The 23,317-nt window shown below is 32.8% G+C and overlaps 2 long non-coding RNA genes across 2 annotated transcripts; one reads left to right on the top strand and one right to left on the bottom strand.

Moving 5' to 3' along the window:
* Positions 1-26: 26 nt before the first annotated feature.
* Positions 27-19,947, bottom strand: LOC124457778. Its single transcript, XR_006952791.1, has 3 exons — positions 19,594-19,947; positions 7,226-7,235; positions 27-36 (listed from the first exon to the last, which is right to left on the bottom strand). It is a non-coding gene; the product is annotated as an uncharacterized LOC124457778 (long non-coding RNA).
* Positions 14,417-14,791, top strand: LOC124457779. Its single transcript, XR_006952792.1, has 3 exons — positions 14,417-14,471; positions 14,547-14,611; positions 14,735-14,791. It is a non-coding gene; the product is annotated as an uncharacterized LOC124457779 (long non-coding RNA).
* Positions 19,948-23,317: the final 3,370 nt, after the last annotated feature.

Below are 23,317 nucleotides of genomic sequence, written 5' to 3' on the forward strand. Positions count from 1 at the left end.
TCTCCATAAAATTTCTTTGCATCTTCAAGCAGTGATCTAAGATGGTTTTGTAGGGGTGGGGGTGGTGGAGGTGGACTAGTTTGCATTAGATTTTGGTAGCTACAGTAACTCTAACCACATCACGTGGGATTTTAAATTCTATTTTAATATGATTGAGAAATATTCGAAGTGCGCCACTAAACACTAATCCCAATTGCCATGGCAGTAGGCATATTTAACAAATATTGGATGAGGTTGAGCATGACTATTCAGACCTAGGTCAAAGCAAAGCTGATGCAGATAACGATGATCAAGCTCCAAATAGTTTTGATAACATGCCAAAACCAAATTCAATAAAAGTTTTATCATACAATTATAATTGAAGAAGCTTTCTTACTATTTTGTAAGAGAGTCATAAATTTTCCGTAAATACTCAATGAAAACTCCATAAGTACAGGAAAAGTATATTGCAAAATTGACTGAAATAATTTCCTCAGATGCAGTCCTGGGTTTCAGTCCTGCAGTGTTTGCTACTTTTTTCCAAAAACTGTATTTGCGCCATTATAACTTTGTAAATCTGCATTTTACTCAAAAAAATTTACAAATTCTCAAACAACTATTTGAGATCTATCAGAATCAATAGAAACAAAAAATGAGGTCATATGCATTTTATATATACAATATATACAATGATTTACATAAAGTTTTACCTTTTTCTGTTGTTCAATGGCATTGCTGAAAGAAATCGTGATTAAAAATTAGATTTAATATTGGTCATAAAAAGTACACTGACTGTATAAAAAAGACCAAGTCATGGTAAAAAAGAGTAAGTCATGGTAAAAAATTTGAATTGTCAAGTTTTTGACAATAACTATAGTTCTCAAGTTCTTGCACATAGCTATACCTGCTCTAAAGAAAACTAAAAACTTGCCACTTTTATGATAAGATTGCAAGAATCACATCACAATGATGTAATACAAAACAATGTTCTTTTCACAGGTTTCAGCCCTTCAAAAAGTTAGCTCAATCAATACATATGAACTCAAGTAAAGCAACAGCAATGAGCCCAATTTCTTAAAATTCAAAAATTTAACAAGAGTGCAATGTGTGCAGGTAGACATCTAACTATTTTCAGAATTAACATCGTAATAAATGATTGTGAAAAGGTAATGAAGTTCAGTCGCTAACATTTTCGGTTTTTCTCACCTCAAAAATAGAGTTTCTGCTTTATTTGCAAAAGTTTCAGCTTCTACACTCAACTTTTGTAACAGGAACTCATTTTGAAGCTGTATTTGCTGCCATATTACTTCTACATCGAAATTCGTATCATCAAGTTGTAGTCTCTCGAAAGGACATCCTTTGATACTTCGCCCACAAGCAGCTTCCTCCTTTTTAGTGAGGTAGTACATTTCACGTAGGCCAGAAAGAATTTCCGAACTTTGATTTTCATCGTGAGTTATAAAGTGTTCGACATTTTTCTCCACGTTTTTAATCAACAAATTAAAAGAACGAAGACTTCCTTCTTCGACCTCCATCTTTTTTTCCACGTGCTGTCGTTTTCCACGCGCGAAGAATGCACATGCACGTGACCAACGCATTTGATCTCCGCTTGGATTCTAACACTGATCTGATAGTAGACTGGATATAGCTTCTACAGGTAGCAAAAGTAAAGCCTAATTATATATGCAAAATTCACTTCCGGTTATCACGGCGAGATACAAATTACTATAGAAATGTATGGCGGATAACGTTTACAAACATGGATTTTCGAATATTTAAGACCTTTCGCGACTCCTTACTAACCTCAAGTATTAGTCATGGATAAAACAGGTTATGCGAATCGATTTGACATCAAAATGATTCCTATAGCTGTAAAATATCGACGTTAGTGGTGATTTAAAAGTTGTACATGCGAGAATGTATTTTGTCCCATCGTTGCCAATGCAAGATAGTTCACTGCTCGCTTTCCAATTTCTGAGGCAGTTATGATCTAGTATACGTTTCAGTTCTTTAGAAATGAGGTGAGTCACTTTTTTTATCATTCTTTCTTTATGTTGAGAGATTGTTGACATTTTATTTTTGCTGTAACTTCATTTTTTCATGAGCAAAGTACTACTGATGCTTAAACAAGACAAGTCTATTTAGTTTCTTTCGCACTTTATCTTTAGTTTCCATTTCTGTGGTTGTTTTTCCCAAATGGTATAGTCGCACCTTGCTGTAGCATTTAGATATGGTCTTAATTAATGAGTAAATATGATTTTCATGAACAGTAGTATCCAACATGTGTGCATCGAGATCCTTGAATGTGGTCCTCAAATCTATACCATTTACTACAGACAAAGCAATAGCATCAGGAATTCCTTTCCCTTGCGGTAAATTTCCATCTGTAGCTGCCAACATTCTCTGAAAGCACCTCTCTGTTTCATTGCATCTTTCTATTACACTTGCTGTTGGCTTAAACAAATTACCCCTGTCTTTTAAAGTCAGGAAAGCAGACTCATTTTTGTAGTTTCTTGAACCGACTGCTTCATGACAAACAGGACAGTTTATTTTCTTTTGCACCATCTGGGCAACATAGCCAGCCATGTCGATATTGCCGCCTTTTTAAATACAGTGGAAAAGCTTGGTGCATCACTATAATCTTCATCCTCATCTCTGTTGTGATTTGTCCCTTGTAAATCATACTTTCAGATGAGAGCAGCATCATCAATTGTCATGCTGATTCTTTGTTTGGCATTTTTAAATTCCCCATTACTTCCAATATGTTAGTTTCATCTTGTCTGGTGCAGTTGCCATTGCAACCATGGATACTGCTTCTCATCAAAAGTCTCTTGTATGCAGCCAGAATTGTTCAGCTGTTGGGTTGTTGTTAAAGCCTCCCGAGGACTGAATTGCTCCAAAGAAAAGCTCTAAATGATCTTGGCTAAATTTATAAGTCAAAATATATTTCATTGGTGCATCTTCCTTTTCAACCAACTCAACAAAAATTTGCTTTATGCTATCAATTGCCACAAGAAACCCAACAAAATCAGTTTTGCGATGGGTTGTGTACATTAGATCACCTGATGCATTTTTCAGACCCATAATGTATTCACGGGCTTCATCAAGAAAGGGTTCCCAACTATCCTTGTTACTTTTTCGAAGAGCTGCTACAGAAATGGAAACTAAAGATAAAGTGCGAAAGAAACTAAATAGACTTGTCTTGTTTAAGCATCAGTAGTACTTTGCTCATGAAAAAATGAAGTTACAGCAAAAATAAAATGTCAACAATCTCTCAACATAAAGAAAGAATGATAAAAAAAGTAACTCACCTCATTTCTAAAGAACTGAAACGTATACTAGATCATAAATGCCTCAGAAATTGGAAAGCGAGCAGTGAACTATCTTGCATTGGCAACGATGGGACAAAATACATTCTCGCATGTACAACTTTTAAATCAACACTAACGTCGATATTTTACAGCTATAGGAATCATTTTGATGTCAAATCGATTCGCATAACCTGTTTTATCCATGACTAATATTTGAGGTTAGTAATGAGTCGCGAAAGGTCTTAAATATTCGAAAATCCATGTTTGTAAACGTTATCCGCCACACATTTCTTTAGTAATTTGTATCTCGCCGTGGTACCCGGAAGTGCATTTTGCATATATAATTAGGCTTCACTTTTGATACCTATAGAAGCTATATCCAGTCTATTATCAGATCAGTGATGGCAATGGCAAATTGGGCATTACATTAATTGTAACCTTTTGCTGTAGTGTTATAGACTTATAGTAGTACAAAATAGTGTTCTTATCATAAAATGTTGGTTCAATCTCGATTGTGATTTGCTAAGAACCTTTACAGATGGCTTTCTATGTTTTCAAGAAATTTTTAATGTGACACAAAACTTAAAAGTATTAAAATAATATGGTGGAATCTTGCTCAAGATTTCCAAGCGTTTAAAAGTGTTTTGTTCGAATTATTGGGCATACCGACACAAACAAAAACAACAACAAGGAAACGGCTATACTCTCGAACAGGAAGATATCATCAAGTATTTACGGGAGAATAAAGAAAGCAAACCGTTAAGAGTTGATAATGTATTCAAAGAGCAGCAATCATAATAACTGCTAAAATATCATTTTTAATAAAGCATTGCATTTAAAAATTTATTGGGTTTCAACGTTCGTTAACTGTAGGCTCTTCTTAACATGCTTCACATTTCTCCAGTGCTGTAGTAGTTGGGGGGCGCTTGGGGTAGGAGCCCCTACTTTGAAATGGGTAATTTTTCATAATTTCATAGCTTCAGCTTCATCAAGAGAGCCCCCATATGATAAATTTGTTCTACAGCACTGCATTTCTCATAAGTGGTGCGCAATCCCTACTCAGGGAGTGAAGGAACATGCAGAAACACGTAAGCATGTATGATTGGCATTATTAGTCGTAGTTTCTCAGATCGCAAATTCTTGAGCTGAGCCTGGGGCTTAGGCCAGAATTGAAATGGGAAAAAACCGTATTAATTGTAAATAAAACCCAAAATTATATGCTAGTGTAAATGATGGAGAGTGATAAAATAAAATTGTGATAAAATCTTACAGCAAACAAATGATATCTATGAAACATGCAATAGAAATCAGAATGGAACGTACGAAGTTGCTCTTTGATTTTGCCACAGAGGATATTGGCGCACAACTGGTCGACAGAAAACTCGTCATGGTCAACAGAAAACACGTCATGGTCATCTGAAAACTCGTGAAATTATATTCTTTAGAAATTTAAAACCAATGGAGGTTTTCTGAAAGAACTTTGAATTTAAAAAACGCTGTATCAGCTTCTGTAATTCAAGTCTTGAACTGACGATTTACATCAAAAATTTTGACAAATCATTCACGTTGATGTGTTTTGCTATATTTTTTCAAAATGTTCATATTCTACAATACACATGTGTAAGAAGACAATCACAAAAACACAAAGTTTATTTAAACTTTGCAATGCCAATAGATAGTCATGAACTCAAAATGCCTATGAAAAACTTACCTTTTTTAAAAAACAAAATTATTTGGATTGAACATTTGTTTAGCAATTTAAAGATATGAGTTAGTTTTATCAAATGCTAACACGATGTTAAGATTTTGTTTAACAAACACAAAGAGTTGCTGAGGTCTGGGGAAAATTTAGCAATTTAAAGGCTGACTAATTTCAAGATAATACAAAAAGGCACAACATGTTTGCAGTGATTCCCAAATTAAGCTAATCAAAATTATTAAGACACAGTCAGCTTTATTTTTCGATTCTACTAGGAAGTCATTTGTTGCAATTATGCAAAAGAAACATCACAACATCTTAATTTTATAGTTAGAATCTTGGCATGCCAAATCAATGTGGGAACATAAGCCCCAATGCCTGCAAGCTTTGTAAATGTATTAAATGAGGTGGTTTTAATGAAGTCATAACCATAAAGTAAGATTGTATAATGACCAATAGTATTTTAATGATAAAACTAAAACATTCGATGGAATGTTTTAAATTACGAAAATTATCAATAGGATCTTATTAGAATTCCAATAGAATTCCAATAGAATTCAAGAGGAATTATAAGATTCCTGTAGGAAATCCTATAGGAAGGCAGAGTGAATTCATTTTTATTCAGATTCCGATAGGAAATATATTAAGAAAATGGCGGCAATTTTAAAGCCTATAGGAATAATTTAATTCCTGTAGGAAATCCTATAGGAATCCTTAATGGGATTTGTTTTGCAATTCCAACTGGAATTCCTTTAAGATAATTTAAAATAGTAGCGAGAGACTTGCCGAGCGGAAATCGGATTCGTGTAATAAAACTTAATGCCCAACATAAAGATAACAGAACTTTATGTTGGGCATTAATCTTTAAGAAAATAGTGAGAACTAAAAACCTATATGAATATTAAAATTCCTATAGGAAATCCTCTGGAAATGTTAATGGAAAACCTATGTAGCAATCGAAATATATAGGAAATGTTATTTATTTTTTCTTCAAATTTACAACAATGGTAGATTCTTTAGATATCTAATGCATGAATTAAACGAAGCATTGTGGTATGGAGTTGGTGGTTGTGTATACGACAATGATAATGTCATCTCTTGAATCAAAGGCTGCTGATGTTTGAATTCTTTACCAGAATTTAAACAACAGCTTTACGAGTTGACATTGATTAAACTCCTCAAAGCAAAGCAACAAAACGATTATATGGTTTACCTAAACTTCATAAATTAAACAATATCAATGACATACCTCCTATCAGACCTATAAATTCTTCAATCAATTCGTATAACTACAAATTAGCCAAATACCTCAGCTCTTTACTCCAACCCCTAATACCTAATGATCATTCTGCTAAAGATTCTTTTGATAAAGTTTTGTTGATGATTTTTTATCTTTTAACACTAACGCTCCACGTGACAAATTCTTTATTTCTTTTGACGTTGAAAGCCTTTTTACCAACATACCACTGACTGAAACCATAGACATTGCTATTGATTTAATTTTTACCAACAACCCTACATTCAAAATGAGCAGAACAGAACTAAAACTATTTTTTAACATCACTACGGCCGAGACTCATTTTTTATTTAACGGTAAGTACTACGACCAAATTGACGGGGTAAGTATGGGCTCACCCTTGGCACCCATTCTAGCCAACATTTTCATGGGTTTTCACGAACGAAACTGGTTAAATAACTACAGCAACAACAAACCTTTATGTTACCGCAGATACGTTGACGACATTTTTTTCATTTTTCATAACAAAGACGAAGCATTACTCTTTTACGAATACATCAACAAACAACATCAAAGCATAAACTTTACGTACGAAACCGAACAAGACAATCAGTTACCCTTTCTTGACATCTTACTAACTAAATCACATGAAAACTGTATGACCTCTACGTACCATAAACCAACATATACAGGACTACTGACTAACTTTTTTAGTTTCACACCATTAAATTACAAAATTGGACTGATACGAACACTGACCGACAGAGCACGGAAACTGAACAACACTGACATCGGCTTTCAACGTGATTTAAAGAAACTAATATTCACTCTCCCACGTAATTCTTTTCCTTTTCATTTCATCAACAACACTATACAACACTAGTTGGACAATAAGAAAAGCACTGACACATCTAACTCCACAACTAACACTAACGATATACAACAACCTGACAATAAACGCTATTTCAAACTACCTTACATAGGTTACTCACGACACACACAACGCAAACTCACACAAATCATTAAACGCTACTGCACTGACATTGACGTTAAACTTATTTTCACACCTTTTAAAATAAAATCTTTATTTTCGTTTAAAGACCCACTTCCCAAACTTTCCAAATCTATGGTAGTTTATCAATTTTCATGTGCGGGATGTAATTCCCGCTATATTGGTGAAACTTCTCGCTAATTATCTACCAGGATAAAGGAACATACACACACAGACAAAAACTCCACTATCTACAAACATCTTCAAGCCTCTCCTTCATGTAAAAACAAATGCTCACCTTCCTGTTTTAAAATCATCGACACTGATCAATCCACTTTCTCACTCAAAATCAAGGAAGCTCTACACATTAATAAAACTAATCCCGATTTAAATATCCAAGTTCACCACTACAACACTATATTTACTTTATAATAATATTTTTTGTTATAAGTTCTTAATACTTATTTTTAGAACTTATGTTATAAGTTCTTAATACTTAATACTCATTGTAATTAATTTATTCATATCATATTACGTATCATATTACTTAACACTAACCATTCTGCACTGAAGATGGCATTCTGATAATGTCGAAACATGTTTGCTCTCAAAAAAATCGTCGTTTTTCTCAAGTGTTTTTTAGAAGCAACAAAACATGTCGAAATTTAGTCATTACATAATGAGTTTTCAGAACCATTACGAACAGCAACGGAATTGATTTTTGATTTCGCCACCATTGAATTAAGTTGTTTGCTTTGTCATAGTTGGTATGCGATTCCTTCAAGGATTCCTATGACAATGCAAAATCTCATCGTAAAAGAAAATTCTTATAAGAAGTGCTTTAGAAAGTTTCACAGGAATTTGTAAACTTATAGAAAAATATAATTTCAAATTGTCCAGGTTGTGGTCATACATACATAGGCAAAACTGAACGAAACCTACACACAAGACTTACCAAATTGCTATTAATTACAATAATTCTAGTGCTATCTTACTACATTTACTCATTTTTCCAGACGCCAACTACATCTCACACCTTTCTTCACTTCCTGACGTTGACTCTGACCCCGATCTCACACGCGTGCCACTCAATCCTAATCAACTTCTCATCTTAAAAGCACTTTTGATAAAACGCAAGATGCCACAACTTAATAGTGGTCTCAAAGCGTTTAAGAAATTATCTCTATTGTAATGTAAGTATACTGCCTGATTGTTTAGTCTTATAGTTCTCTAATTACATAACTGTCATTTCCGCTTGTAAATATTACATAAAATTTTCGCAGCCTGCACTGTAAACTATAAGTCTGATGATGTCTTTAGAATAAAGACGAAATAGTGCACCATCTTCTGTTTCAAACTCTTGTACTATCTTGAATATCAAGAAAACGAGATGTCCTTTTTCGGAATTTCTTTTATTCTGTTGTGAAAAGGTGACCAATTGTGACCTTAGAAACAGGTTTAATAATTATATAAAAAAAAAAGGTAAGTAAGTCAATTAATAAACACATGTGTCCTTTCATTTGCGTAAATGTCAAAAGAGATGTAATAATTACATGTGAAGAAGTTAAATATTGTTTATCAATGTTGTATATTAAGTTAATTCCCCGGTTGTAACAAATCTTACATTGGTAAAACTGAGAGATGCCTTAAACCCGACTTCATGAACATGCCACAAATCATGAAACAAGCGTTATTGTATAGCACTTCTTAGAAAGCCAATAAGCACAGGACATCACATATTACAACAGTATATATTACAGTATAACAGTATATATTACAACATAATACAACAATCTCACTAGATCATCAAATGATTTCTCTCAATCTCCAACCACCGACCAAAGCAAACCCAAATTTTAAATAACTTATCAAAGCTCACAGGACATAAAAATTATTTAGAATAAGGTTTGGGTGTAAAATGAAAGTTGGTTAGAGCATCCAATTTAGAAAAGAGAGATTTCATCAATTTCTTAATTTCAACATGTTCTTTGTTTTTCTTTTCTTCCTCTGGATTCTAAGAATATACATGTCAAATCTTCCAAAATAGCACTCATAACCTTCCTTTACTGTCTGTAAAAGTGATGGCCTTGCACGCCCACCCGAATACAATCCGATGGATATTCAATTGTCAATGTTCGCGACACAATCGTATCCGATGATGACCCGAACACTTAAAAAGAAGGAAATGAGACGATCACCAAAACGGTTTCAATGCTCCCAATGTGAAAAATTATTCGGCAAATTGTCACACCTTCGTGACCACTTTTGAACGTAAACGGGAGATTGGCCTTACAAATGTGAGCACTGTGACAAGGCTTTCACGCAGTATTCAAACTTTCGAATTCACACGGGAATCCATACGGGGTAGAAACTTTACCGCTGCACACATTGCATTAAGCATATTGAGTACCAGCAAAAGCAATATGCCAACATGGCCGAGAGCTTAGAAAAGAACTTTCCATATAATAACATTGACCAATTATAATAATTTGAACTACCGTAAAAAAAGATAGAGGTAAATTGCTAAAAGTTATTTTTATTGGAAGTTGATAATGAATGATAAAATAGCTATAAGAAAGAGTCCATTTCGAAGTCTTAGGTAAAGACTAATTTGTGTTTTACGGCTGGAGTTTAATATTATAACATTGGTCTATTTTAAAATTGGAGGTTGGTATAATTGTAGTCAATGAGGAAAACCTAGAATAGAGTCGATTTTGAAGTCTCAAGATAATAGTTGCATCCATTGTGTTTCTAACTAAGTTTAAAGGAGAAATCCATTATTCTTCGTAATCAATGTTTTCCTTAAAAAAATTAAGAAAATACACATTTTACGATATCTATTGTTTTTCAGATTCTTCCTTTGTAGCTAAATACTTCCTGCTTTTTGTATTCGCTATTTTTATGATGACCTAAACACTTAATTGCAAACATAATTTAAAACATATCCGCTGTGTTCTTTAATCTTTAACTGCCGAAATGTTCCCCTTTAAAACCACTTTAGCATTGAACTTAATGTAAATGAAATATTAATAGAGTTCACATCATATGCGGAACATTATCTTACTTACACATAGTTTTTGTTCGAATTGTAAAACCTCAAGAATTCTCATTCAACAAACGAATATATCTCTATGAAGAACTGCTTCCCATTTAAAAACATTCCACTGAAATCATTTACATATAATGAAAAAAAAAATTAATTTTAATAGTTTTAGGACGAGTGAACATCAAACATAGGTAGAGAGTAATAAATTCTGTGGATCTTTTTTTCGCTTTGACATCCATGCATCTCCTAAATCAGTTAAATTTGACAGATTCTGCACGTTGAAGACTTAATTGAGGTTGTTTCTTTTCTATCAACTGTATTATCTATAAATCTAAATTAGTAAAATAGAGACTTTGTCGTGGGGACAAATCTGAAAATCGTTTTAAAGATCGCTAATACCATAAATCGCAAATTAAAATAGGTGTTAAAAATTACTACCAACTTTTTGGGTAAAACTATACTTTATAAAATGAAAAAAAGGGGAATTTTGAAGGAGTGAACATAGAACTGATGTGTTCCATGAGCTCGTTGATTTCGATCCCCCAATATTATTCCACATATAAACTGATCGTGTATTCCACATCCTTCACCATCACTGCAACATTTTCAGTTCTATTGATGAAATCTCCATAATAGTTCTAAATTTTATTGTCACTAAGATGGCAGGAGCGAATTTTATTGCTTGGATATGTTTTGTAGTTGTATAGATTTAAGTTCAATTGTGATTTGAATTTATTTCGGCCATTTCTCTCCTGCTTTATCCTTTCATGAAATGCGTCATCACCATCTGATGTAGCAAACATGGCAGCATGTTAACGTGTAATTTTTATATTGTGGCAAAAGAACATCATCGATGTGCCTCTTGAAACTATCTCAAGGCTTATTTTGGAGATGACGTACACTCCTTCTTGGCATTATAAATATCGGTAGATGTAAATTTTCATTTAGCAGACGTTGACACCTGAGGAGTAGTCTGCAAAAATGCATCGTGTCGTTTAATTTAGAACTATTAGGTTTGTGCTCTTTACTTTAAACAATTCTTTTAAGAACTATCAACTTATTATATATTTTTTACCATTCACTATGGTATTTGCTATCTTTAGAACTATTTTCACATTTGTCACCACGATAAGCAATGACGGAAAGAATGTAAACAAAGCACATGGATCATAAAGTCAGTATTTTTATAGTTATTAGTATCAGGAATCATTTTGTGACACACATCTGCCTGGCATAATAACCAAACAACAAAAATTAACTACTCACTACAAATACGAGCTCAAACTCATTATCCAACTTGTACTTTAACGCAGGAGAGCCATGACTGAAAGAACTTTCTGCTCCACGTTCCTGTACAAAAAAAATATAATTTCAAATTCGTAATGGCAATTGCTGAAGTTAATAAACAGGTATTTTCATTATTACATACCTGAAGTATGACATTTCTGATCAATTCATTTATTGGCAAAGTAAATGACTGGCATGTACCTTGAAATCACGAAAGAACAATTCCTCCTTTTGAGAAAACGGTGAACAATTCCAACACTTTCAAAAACTCTACTTTAGTATTTTGAATGTAACGAACTATACGTTCACACTGTTTTGAATATATATTTATTTGTATAATGATTTATCGTTTGGGAAATATTCCTATTCTTTGACATAACGACATTCACTAAGCAGAAAACGAACTAACAATACAGGCAGTTATTAAAATTGAAAATAAAAACTAAGAAATAGCTAAAAATTTAAATCTCCATGATACAGAGAGAAAAAATGGTAAAATTTGATTGTTAAAATGATATCGCTTCCCTTTGTCTTTTAAAACAATAGGTTTTCTTGTTTCCTTTTAAATAAGAGTTGCCCTACTTCATTTAAGTCGCATGTTGTTGTTGCACGTGTACGGCCACACAGATCGGCTGCGAAGCAGAGACATATTTTGCGAAGAAAATAGCGAGTAATGACAAAATCGCGAGAGATGAGGCCGTGAAAAAGTTGAAAGCATGGATATTGTCACGAAGCTCTAAATCTACAGGTTCTATTTGTTTTATATGACAATTCAATCTTTTCATTCCTGTTGCTGTCATGACTTTTATAAATAAAGTCAATACGAACTACTAAGTTTTCAGTAGGTGTCCTCATTTTTTCTCTAACTACGTTTTGTTGCATGTTTTTCACTCTCTATACCATTTCCTGGTACGTTTTGCGAACATATTGAAATAAATAATTGATGTTATAGCTTGACACTGCAGACTTTTAACATAGTTAATGACTGATAATAAACAAAGTCCTGACCATCTTTCAATACGTGCTAACATTTCACTCTTCATATCCATACACATTATGTCTTGAAGTATGCAATAAAGATCTATAGTATACCTGGGTGTTTTTACAGGTCTCAATGAAAATAACTTGATGAAACTTTGGAAAGGTCTTTACTTTTGTGTATGGATGGCAGATAAACCAAATGTTCAGGTAAAGTCCCTTACTGGAAAGTTTAAGTGTGCACCCGAAATCTTGGGTGTGCAATTGTGAGAAAACCAAACTATTATGAATGCATATTTTGAATCTCGAGTGCACAGTTTAGACACTTTCCAGTCGGGGTAAAATCTAAAATGTTTTGCATTAGGTTGATTATGCCAGAAAGCCTTTGACATGTTTTTGTAATTATATGCATAAAAATTTTTAGGAAGAATTAGCAGAGGTTATTGCACAACTTCTTCACTGTTTTCAAGATGTTTCTTCAGGTATGTGTGATGTTTTTTTGTTCAAAATGAATATGAAAGTTTCTTGTTTAAACTTGTCACTATCATTGTGCCAGAATTCTAGACAATTTCTCATTATCCAATTAATTTACTAATTTAAATTTGTTCAAAAATATGTAGCTTTGGATTATCTTCTTGTGTTTTATAAAACTATTTGCCGGGAATGGCATGGAATTGACAGACTTCGCCTTGACAAGTATTACTTGGTAAGTAAAACAGTCTTAATAATAGAAGAAGTGATATTTCTCATAAAGAGTAACATACAGTACTGCTCAGAAGTAAGTTTACCGAAAATGCATTCTGAACTCATTCCAAAATGTGTTCCAATTGCATTTGGCTCAAGGTGGAACGCGTAACAAAACACGTTTTTGGCTGCATCCAATCATTGATCGGTAATCATTTATACTCGTTATACAAGTGTTCAATTTTGGAAATTTCCGCATCTCTCCCATCATTCAATTAGATCAAAAGAAACTTAGAAACACACGAGCCTACTTCAACCACAAAAATTACCATGAAGTTTATAAATAACCGTAATTAGAGTTGTAAATTATTGTTCTCTCATGATTTATAGCTCATTCGTAAATTTGTCCTTGAGACTTTGGTTTATCTCAAGAACCAGAATTGGGAAGAAAAGTATGTTATCTTATGACTTTTATTTTATGTATTATAACTCACTTGGCTTGTGTTGCAATGATTATGCAACACAATAACTCACTTGGATTGTGTTACATAATCATTGAATAATCATTAACTCGCTTGCAATGATTATATAACTCACTTGGATTGTGTTGCCATTATGCATGATTATACACATATGCTTTATGAGTATAATCATATGCCATATGCTTTATGTATATTTGTATATATTTAATAGTATCTATTTATTTATTGGAAGTAAAGCAATTTTTTTCCAAATGTAACAAAATTGCTATATTTTGAATAAACAAAATAAGTACTTGCTTTACTTTTGTAATTATATTTAGCACTTTTTTACATTCAATTAACAATTCATAAAAGAAGGAATTATGTTTCCAAATATATATGTATACTTACATACACACATATACACCTAATTTGATTATAAATTTATGTTTTTAATATAGCATTCTAACGGTAATATTGTGTTACACATTTGACTTCTGACAATTTGTGTCAATCTTTATGTTAGTCCAAATACCAAATATTTAAATATACCACATATTACAATAACATGTTTCATTTAGATCTGTAAAGTTGGTCAATGAAATGCTGACATCTGGACCATTGTCCTCTTCTCATGAGACAGCAAGTAGCAATAAATTTGACTCTATATTGCTGCTGCCTGATTGTAAAACTGTATGTGTCCTTCAATGCCGTTTCTGTGGTATTTTTATTTAGTTTTTTGTTCCTGAAGGGCTAATAATGTACCTTGAAGAACTGGGAAAGTGTAAACTGTCTCATGTATGAAATATTTTATAAAATCAACTGAATTGGTTTAACTGGTGTATACATGTATAAAATAAATTTTATGTTCAGATTGAAGGACCTGTTCTTCTTCAACTATTTCAACCATTCATTCAACTCTTAGCCAAGAGCAAACGGTATGAATATGCTACTAACTACTATAGTAAATTTTATAAATTATATAAAATACTGTGTATTGTATTTTCAATTATTGTTGTTAAAAACTACTAGGAAATTGGTTCTAACAACTTTATCCCGAGAGATATTTGATAAAATCTTCGTAAAAGATGACGAGACTGGTGAATATCTGATCAAGGTATGGCTTGCGTGTGCTTGTTATCAATTACGTATTAGTTCTTCTTTCAAAAGTTTTCTGGTGTTATGTTGCTTCATATGTATATAAATGTAATTCATCAAAAAAATTTGCCATAATTTAGATACCGTACTGCGCAGAAGTAACGCTCGCGTTCTATTTGCGTTTTGAACGCGTCTGGAACGCGTTCCAAGAAAAATTGGAGACACGTTTTGAACGCGCTCCCGATTGTTCAAAAAAAACTCCGTGTAACATGGAAATTTCCTAAATTGAACACTTGTATAACGAGTATAAATAATGATTACCGATCAATGATCGGATGTGGTCAACAACGCGTTTTCATACGCGTTCCACTTTGAGCCGAACGCAACTGGAACGCATTTTGGAAAGTGTTTCTAACTAAGTTTAAAGGAGAAATCCTCTATTCTTTGTAATCAATGTTTTCATTAAGAAAATTAAGGTAAATGCACATTTTACGATATCTATTGTTTTGTTATTGATATTTCTGTTACAATTGCCACTAAGCATTGCAAAAACAATGGTACTAAAAACGAATTTTATGCCGTTCCCGCTAAACGTTTTTAACCATACTATAATATCAGCAGAAGCAGATTTTTATGGTTATAAGTAGCATTACACTGAAGTAATACGATGTCGACATCGTGTATAGTTAAGGCTCCAGAATGGCTCCTTTTTTGGAGTTAAATTTTATCCCAAAATTTTAACTCTATTTTTGGAGTAACCGTAACTCCAAAAGTGGAGTTACAATAACTCTTTTCTTCTTTCGGAGTTGTTTTGCTATGTAGAAATTGACACCCTGTAGTTAAGACAGTTTGACAAAACACACGAAGTACAATTTTTTAAATAACAAATATAATAACTACAAGAAATACAGTTTTAAAAAAGATAAAAAAACAAGCGTAATAATTATATCTAATACGTGAATACAGCTAAATAAAATACCATCTTTCTGTAAATTTATGGCTCCTCTATTAATTATAATTTAAGTCTTAAAAGAATTTGTTTAAAACAACTCATTTCTTTGCTTTAGCTGACCTTTCCATTGGTGCAGCCTCTAAAAAAAGAAATACATTCCCAGCCGATAATAGCAGCCCACTAAAATTGCCAAAGCATGCACTGGCGAATCAAGCTATCAAGCTTTCAAATTATTTCCCCTTCTGCAGCAATGTAAGAAGGGGAGGTAGACAGTCCCTTGTTCCTCTGCTGATCAGCATTTGAGTCAAAGACTTCATTATAACATCATCAATTGATTCATCCTCCTGTATGACAAAATCAAAAAAAATTATCAAAAAAATATATGAAATACCAGCTAAGAATATCATGTTCAATAAAAAAGAGAGCAATCCAGTCGTCATTACGTACAAATAAATCTTTCACCATAATACTTACAGAGCAAATGCGAAGTATTTCTGAATGTTTTGTGGTACGTTCATTTATCAAAAGTGGAAAAAGTATTACTGCCACAGTCCCCTCATTGTCTGAATTAAAGAAAGAATTAAAAATGCTGGCTATTAATGCAGAAAAAATTACCTTCGAATCCGCCCCTACTACAAGAAGATAAAATCAACAGCGAACACAATCTAAAATCATAAATGAAATGTAAAAAATGATGTATTGTACCTGATTGTCTTTTTGGATAATCCAAAATGCTCTCTTTCATGGTATTCAGATGTGGTTTGACTAAATGCATTTGGAAGCCAACTTAAAAATTTTTTGATTTACATTGTTCTTTGACGAGTCAACCATTTTTCTGACAATACTTTGATCACCCATAACTCGACCAAACTCTGCTTTTAACTAAATAATCAGAACAAATATTAAACCAAGGAAGAAACCATAATCTAAAGTATGCATGAAATAGATTTTTTGGGCAAGTACCAAAAGTATGAAGTCAAACAGGTTTCTAATCATAAGCACAACTGTAGAAATATGACTTACTTCTGACACCAATCTTAGAGCAGCAGGATATTGTTCTATAACCTGTTCCACAGTTGAGGGCTCCATCAAGATATTTTCTCTCCTGAATAGAAATGTAATCATTCCCAGTTTTCTGTTTGTTGACTTTAACATCTTTTTTCATCAACTTGACATGCTCATTGCATGCCTCTGCTGTTTCACCAGCAGGTTTTTTAAGTACTTTACAAATATTACAAATACCTGTTTTTCTCATTTTTTTCATCTTTTTATCGTCCTCCTTATGTTATAATGGGCATCGCGTTACAGATGGGATTTTGTTTTTCCCGGATTTTGAAACAATTTTTCATAGTTTGCTCCCATGAGCTCTATTAATTTAAGTAAACAGTACTCAACCATTTCGCCATCTTTTACAATCCTATTTTCTGACCTTAAGGGGGAAATGTTATAAGAGTTGCACAATTCACAGCATACAGCATATTAATGGTTGCATAAAAAATGGAAGCAATTTTCTTATTAAAGTGATGCTGTTGGGATAAATCACATACGAAAAAAATAAGCAATGTCCCTTCCCAGCTTATCAGCCCAAAATATATAATTCTTGATAATCAAAAATGACACATGCTCTCTCTCCGATTTGGTTGGAAATAATGTATGTGCTATAATTAAAGAGCATATATCCCTGGTAAACTCATTCCTCCTAGTGCTGGGCATGATCTCAGTTCAAGAGCATTAGTTACACAAGGTGAAAACTGAAGGATAGACAAAATCATTTAGAAAACTTTCTATACATTGTTCATAGATCAACATTATGAAGTACAAGTATGAAAATTATCCTCATTATGCTAATAACACAACGAAACAGTTGGAAGACATCCATCACATTGAAGATTTTAATCAAAGTAAGGTAATTGGTTTTAGCGAAAGAGCCTATTTCAATAAACATCTTAATAAAAAAAGGAATATAAAGGCAACAACCAGCTGCATAAAAAACAGCTCATTTTTAAAGTACTGATAGAGACCAAAGAATTATGGAAATATGTTATATAAAGAATTTCCCATAGTGAAACTTGAAAATATCATTGACATTAGAAAGTAAGTACTAACCTTACTAGGCAATTCAAATTGTTGAAGTTATTTGTTATCTTTGCTGTTTGAAATATGATTACCTGGAATTGAAATAGTCGTTTCCAACCTCTTTAAAATGTTAGGTTCTTTGTCATATTCAATCGGGCTTCGGATCAGACTGCTATCAGATGAAGGACTTGATGGTCTTGATGCATAAGGTGATGATGCATCAGAAGCAGAGAATGAACGAGTTAAAGTTTGTGAGGTTTTAAGTAAAGAGGGAGATGATGAATTGATCTAGATAAAATATATTTTTTTGTATTTTTAACAGTAGATGTGCCTTGCAAAACAAGTGTAAACTCTAATTGCTAATCCTTTAACACACCATATAACTTTTAAACTCTTCAAAGCCGCATTTTTACTTGGATTTTTGAATCAATGGCAATACACTTTAATAAAATCTTAGAAATATGATACAAAACAACTCTGCAACAGATTTAGAATTTATTGAATGTTAAATACGATTTTTTACTTACCTGACAAGAATCCTGAAGTGCTTTAAGGCCACTGCAAGGTGAATGATCTGCACTCCTTTATACCACATTGCTTCGAAATGACATCACTTATTCGTTTTCGTCTTGCTGTTTTAGGTGCAATTGTCCATAAACTCAAACTCCTAAAAATGCTAAAAGCATTTCTTTATAAATGATACAGTTCTCGTGTTTTTCCTACCTAATAAAAAACACCAAATGATGAAAAAGTTACGTGCAAATATAAATTTATGTATTAACTCTTTTCAGCAAGCAAACACTGATTTTGCGGTAAGCTGCAGTATCTCATATAAGTACGTAGAGAAATATGTTATAGACAAAATACAATTGAAATCAAACATATTTCACTACAGAAAAATTTAATTTTACAATACGGTGCAATTCACTAAGCACAAACTTGCTCACTGTAACGCTTAAATAAATCATTTAAAATCCAAACTAATATACATAATGTGCATTGATATCGACAATAAGATTTAAGGTGTTTTATTAAAAATTCTGGTTTTCACGTTAAATTCTTGAATCTTTTAGTAGCCTTTCGTTTTTTTACACTGCAAATTTGTCATTGAGTTATTTATCATAGTTTTATAAAGTTACTTCACTTGATTGTATTTTTAAGTTACTGAAAGAAAATATTTGCGTTTCAGAAGTAAAAAACGGTTTGTTTCACTCTAAATCTAACTGAGTACTGTTTCTCTCAGGTTGCCCGGCCAGTGTATCCTCTTCTCCTCGTTGTTTTGCTTCTAACTTGGGTTTCCTTTGCCAAGATGTAACCATATCATATAGATAAACCTTTTTTGCCATCTTTTCTCTCTAGCTATGTCTTGCAATTTCTCTTCTTCTTTCTAGATTAGTAACTGTGAAGGTATATTGTTTGTGAACATCAAGAAACACCTTCCTGTTTTCGTCATATTGTTTTTAGCTTCCCTTGATTTCCTCCAATAATTTACCAGCATGAATGCCTTTAAAGTGTTAAATTATCAATCCGATACGAGTCTTAAACAGAACGTTGGTTGCTTCGTTCCTGTCTTTCCTATATTTGATTCCGATATTAGAGTATTTGTTTAATGTCGAACCCCGCAAAGCCTACATGTCTGAACCAACTTTCAGATCTTGTTTTCTATTCGACAATTTGCTCATTTTTCAACACTTTCGGCCAAGATTTGTAATATTGTGAGATTTCTCCCTTTTATTGCTTAGTCATGTTACTTATATACAGATCGTTACTTAATTATAATATACGTAATATGACGTACGAAATACTAATAATTTGCATAATAACTATACTACACCTCTCCCCAAACTAATTAAATATATTTTTTGTATTTTGTATCTATAAGTTCGTTTATGAAAATATTAATTGTTTCTTTTATAGCTAAATAACTTTTATCTCTAAATTAACTTTCAACTTGTCCGTATTGAATAGGGGCTTTTCTTGTACGCAAAGGATACCGCCGTTCTTTTTCCTTTATACTTTCCTCAATGGGTTCTCCTAGACTTTTCCCATTTTCTATCTTCTTGAAAAATGACGAATTACGAGTAAATAACATTCTATCTTTCTTCGCTGTTACCATTGAACCTTTTCTTTCCACGACTTCACATGGCTTAATATCATACGGTGTTTGTTGTTTATTGGTGGTCGTATCTTTCTTAATAACACCATATCACCTACTTTAATCTCACTTGTCTGTACGTTCCTGTTATTGTCTGCATGTAATTTCATCTTCAATTTTGCTCTTTCATCCTGTACTCGAATTCTTTCCTCCGTATCTACATGAAATGGTTCTTCAGGTAAACGTACTTTCATTAGTCGACCGAATAAAGCCATAGATGGAGAGATTTTGGTCGAACTATGAGGTGTGGCACGATAATTTCGCAGGAACCTGTGGATTTCTTGCTTCCAATTTTTTCCCTCCATTATCGCAGCCTTTATTGTCTTTTTGATAGTACGCATAAAGCTTTCCACTTCCCCGTTGGCTCGTGGCCAATAAGGAATAACTTTTCTGTGTTTAAATCCCAAATACTTTAAAAACTCGTAAAATTCCTTGCTATTGAATGGCGGTCCATTGTCTGAACGAATGTTAAAGAAGAACAAGTTGACGGCGACAGAACAAAGCAGTCGATTCTTTATAGTCAAATCTGCTGGAAAACGTGACACGAAAACTTAAACATAAAATGAATCTATTGAAGAGATACAACTTCTAAGCAAAGCGAAAGACATTCAAAAACATGGCTGAAACCAACTTGCCTATGGAAGGGTATGACCAGGAAAGATTTATCGGTCAAGTTAATGAAGCGCATCGACGCAGTATTTGCTTAAAAATTTTGAAAAATCCGCTACATTGCCCAAACGAACATTAGTTCTGTCGCTACTGTATTATAAAATGATTAGAAGAAAATGCTACATGTCCTGAATGTGTGTGTTATCTCACAGTAGATACTTGCAAAAGCCTCCAAGAAAGGTAAAGGACATGCTTGAAAGACTGCTAATCCATTGTGCTATGCACACGTGGGTTCTAATCCCATCTTTGTCGCCAGATGTAATATTGTGAGATTTCACCCTTTTATTGCTTAGTCATATTACTTTTATGCAGATCATTACTTAATTATAATATACGTAGTATGACGTACGAAATACTAATAATTTACATAATAACTATATTACAAGATTTTATTGAAATAATCGAAAAACCCAAAATAGCAATGAAATATCAGACTGTCAGCGAAACTGTTAATCATTCAATTTAATAATCGCAAATATTTATGTTACGATAACCCGTCCCCAACGAGCAAGTAAAATCAGGTAGCCGTTTTTTTCGAGTAATTAAATACTTTGTCCATAAATAGCAAGTGTAAATGAAATACACCTTCCCTGACGCGCAAATAAAAATGAAACATCCCGTCCTTGACGAGGAAATATATTGTTTACATGTTAGTACTCGTGGTTTTTAGGTTCTTAACCATCACTATCAAGTCGCCATGCAACTTGAAAATAAATAATTCATTTAATCAAATATGCCAAATTACTTTAAGAACCGTTTGGTTCTTCTTACAACATTCAATTGTCACTTAGAATTTATTTTTAACTCTAACAAAAAACAACACCCTTTTAAACGTCACTTCATGTCTTTTATTCCGTCCAAGGCAGTAAGTCGTACTGTAGCCACAGGTTGACCTTTGTGCCAAATAGAAATTATATGTAATATATTAATCCCTAAGAAACTATTAGTTATCTGAATATACATATTGGCTATCAGAAGATATGAGCACAAAAATATCGAAAGAATTTTTATGGAAATGTTTAGTCTAGATTTAAAAACAAATGCAACTAACTTAAAGTTTTTTGTATTTATTGATGTAGCCAAAGCTGTAAAGAGTAAAATTGATAAAGTTGATGAATGCAAAAATTAAGAGAAATTATTCTTAATGCAGGTAATTTTCAACATGTTTTTTAAAAAGAGTATGATTTTATCAATAGTGGGTCTCATATTACTCCCCCTTACATACACACGCTTATGTCTATTTGAATTTAAATTTTGAATCTTTAATTTTTGTTTATGTGACGCAAACTTGCACAGTAGATATTTCTGTGTAAAGTTGAGATTACGAGCAACAGGTCTATTGTGCTCATTTTCTTTAATGGAATAATTTGCAGGATAAAAATATGGGAGTCAACACTTCTTATTGTTGTTTTGCTACAGGTGCTAGAGAGTACTATCGCGTTGGAGCTATATTAGCTTATGCATTGACATAAAATAGTCAGTTGCAAAGCACTCTTCCTCTTGACATTAAAGAGAATAATGATCAGCCAAGTTCAGACAAGTGCCTCCTTGACAATTTGTATTGAGTCTCGACAAAATTGAATACAGCCAAAAAAGGAAGATCCGATATTTTTCCCTTTTAACTTTAAAATGACGTAAGAGCACCTCACCAAAACTGGCCTCAAATTAAGCTTACTGTCATGTTTAATCTCGTCAAACATTGTGAAGATGACCCTGAGAAAAAAGTAAGTTGGTTGCATATTCTAATTGCAAAAGAGGAGATTAGTTCTGCAGAAAATGTTTACCTAACAAAATAATGTCCTTTTTTGGATCAAAAACCATAAGTGAGCAATGGAGCGTTGAGCAAAATGTGATCAAGGAAAAACTGCAAGGAAAAAATCAAGTATGCAGAAAAAAGCAAGAAAACAATTACTAGCTAATTTCTCATTGATATCAGATTATAACATACAAAAAAACGGGTTCAAAATATTTTCAACTTTCTGTTTTAAAGGATACCACTTCCCCAAATAAAAGATAGTTCAATCTAAAAAATCGAATGGAACTATAACTTGCTGTATTTTCATCCGATAAATCAAAGGAAACCAAGTAGTCAAATTAAATAGATTTGAGAAAGACTTGAAACAAAAACAATATACGAAAAATAGCTACATGGATAAGTGTACTGTACTGATTAACACAAATGGCGGTTCTCACGATTGTAAATATCTAAACGAATATTAATAACAACAAAAATATCGGACTTTCTGAACAAGCAGACAAAGAGTAGTTTTTCATTTTCTTAATTGCTTCACTTGGCTTCGCTGCTATCGATTCAAAATAAACAGACAAATTAAAAAATAGTGGAATTACATCGCTTGTCATGATTTTTTTTTTACCACAACTTTACGTTTTCTTTTACAAGATACTGACAACGTTTTTATTGTTGGTTACAAATGACACAACATACATTCTATGTTTTTTTGCACTGTTCCTGAAAATACATTTTCTCCCTGTGCTTTCTTTTTTACTTGCAGCTAATTGATTTGATCCATTCACATATAGAAATAATAACCTACACCATTTTTCCTTCCTCAGAATTTACTTTCTGCTGCCCTTAGAAAATTTGGAAAGCAATTCATAGCAAAATTATTGCATTATGACAACTGAACATGTAAACAGAATGGAAACCATAGAATATTATTGTTATAGTGCATG

The sequence above is a fragment of the Xenia sp. Carnegie-2017 genome, unplaced genomic scaffold (assembly GCF_021976095.1).
Source record: "Xenia sp. Carnegie-2017 unplaced genomic scaffold, XeniaSp_v1 HiC_scaffold_6, whole genome shotgun sequence".
NCBI lineage: Eukaryota > Metazoa > Cnidaria > Anthozoa > Malacalcyonacea > Xeniidae > Xenia > Xenia sp. Carnegie-2017.